Raw genomic sequence first — 1,807 nt, 5'->3', positions numbered from 1 at the left:
CTGCAAACATAAATGAGATCAAAAGCTAGAGGCTGAAAGGAGAAATTATATTCCCATTTCTAGTTTGGTCTCTAAAGAAGGCACCTATGGATTAGGCCGTCTCAAACAGCTTCCAATCCCAAAAGCCAATTCCTTCCACATTTGATAGGTAGAAGCTCAAATAAATACAGAATAGAACAGGATCAGAATCAGAGCACATCCCAAGTGCAGAGGGACCCACAGGCAGCCGGTCCAGCTCCTGGCTCCACACAGGACCACCCGAAATTCAAGCCCTATGTCCGAAAGCGTTGTCCCAGCGCTCTGTGATCTCCAGCAGCCAGGGGTTGTGCTCACTGCCCTGGGCAGCCCGTTCCATGCCCACTGCCCTCTGGTGAACAACCACTTCCTAACCCTCCCCTGGCACAGCTCCATGCGGTTCCCTCGGGCCCTGTCGCTGTCACACAGAGCAGAGCTCAGCGCCGCCCCTCTGCTCCCTGTGAGGAGCTGCAGCCGCCATGAGGGCTCCCCTCAGCTCCTCTGCTCAGCGCTAGGCAATCCCAGGGACCTCAGCTGCTCCCCACACACCTTGCCCTGCAGAGCCTTCACCATCTCTGTAGCCCTCCTGTAGACATTCCCTAATATCTTTATGTCTCTCTAACACCGTGGCACCCACCCAGCACCCAGCACTGGAGGTGAGGCTGCGCTGCACAGAGCGGGACAACCCCTCCCTTTGCCCGGTGGCCGTGCTGGGCTCAGTGCCCCCAGGTACCGCTGTCCCCCACGGTGTACTTCATGCCTACAGGTTGCAAGGACACAGCGAGTTCCCCACATCTGGCCGTGAGGAGAGGCAGCTGTGTGATTTGGGCCTCCGCCTGGTCCCAGAGGTGCTGTGCTTGCCTGCCAGAGCCAGCAAGAATGTGAGCTCAACCCCGTGCCCCCCTCACCCACCTGCCCCAGCCACAGCTGGGAGGGGGCTTTCGGGGTGCACAGTGCGGGTTGAGGCCATTGGGGAGAAAGCTGCAGGAAATGAAGCTGTGTTTGTTTTGCTGCTTACAAAGCCGCATATTAGGGAGAGCAGTTAAGCATTCAAAATGATTAGCAAGGCTGGGTAGTAAATTCCTTTCATCATTCTGGCTGTCATCCGAAAATATGTGCTCTAGATTTACCACAGATTTGCTTGGTTTGGGCCAGGGAATTTCATTAAGTAATTCCTGCATCATGTGATGCACAAGGTTGCACTAAATGCTCCAGCGACCATTGCCATTCTTCTGTTTCAATGATCCCTGTCTGAAAAACAATGATGGCAGAGTGAGGGAGAAAAATAAAGCACGGGTGTTGAGGAAGTACAAAGAGTCCCGTCTATTTAAGTGCTGGGGCATTCTTATTTATTTATTTATTTATTCTAATTGAATAGCAATTCCCAGGATCCATTGATCTTTACATTAGTTAGAGCGTCCTACAAGGACAGAAACCATGATGGGGAGAGTGTGAGTAATGAGCTCGCAGCCGAGTGAATCATTTCCCCTCCAGCTTTGTGTTTGTAGAGAGACAGATGGTGGGAGCTGTGGAGAGGAAGAGGGTGGGGAAAGGCAGGTTTGTGCAAACAACACAAGTAGGGAGAGAGAGGATGGGGAAAAAGAAATAATCTGCAGGTAAGGGGGAAGGAGAGGCTGGAAACACGCAGGCAGCTTCAAAACTAACATGCTTATGTTAAAAGAGATTAGGGTGACAGGGAAGCTTAAGAAGGAAATTACAGAAAACAAGAGTCTTGGGGCCAAGAGAGAAAAATGTAACAGGAGCAGCCCTAGAAATGCATCTGTAGATCTCT

General features: G+C 51.6%; 1 long non-coding RNA gene across 2 annotated transcripts in view; it reads right to left on the bottom strand.

The window, feature by feature from the left end:
- The window catches only part of LOC140250292 (uncharacterized), a 32,188-nt gene that overhangs the window by 2,469 nt on the left and 27,912 nt on the right, over positions 1-1,807 (bottom strand). The gene's annotated exons all lie outside the window — the stretch shown is intronic.

This window comes from Excalfactoria chinensis, chromosome 3 (assembly GCF_039878825.1).
Source record: "Excalfactoria chinensis isolate bCotChi1 chromosome 3, bCotChi1.hap2, whole genome shotgun sequence".
Classification (NCBI taxonomy): Eukaryota; Metazoa; Chordata; class Aves; order Galliformes; family Phasianidae; genus Excalfactoria; species Excalfactoria chinensis.
Note: the sequence above shows the minus strand (reverse complement) of the source record. Positions and strands in the feature narration are given on the sequence as shown.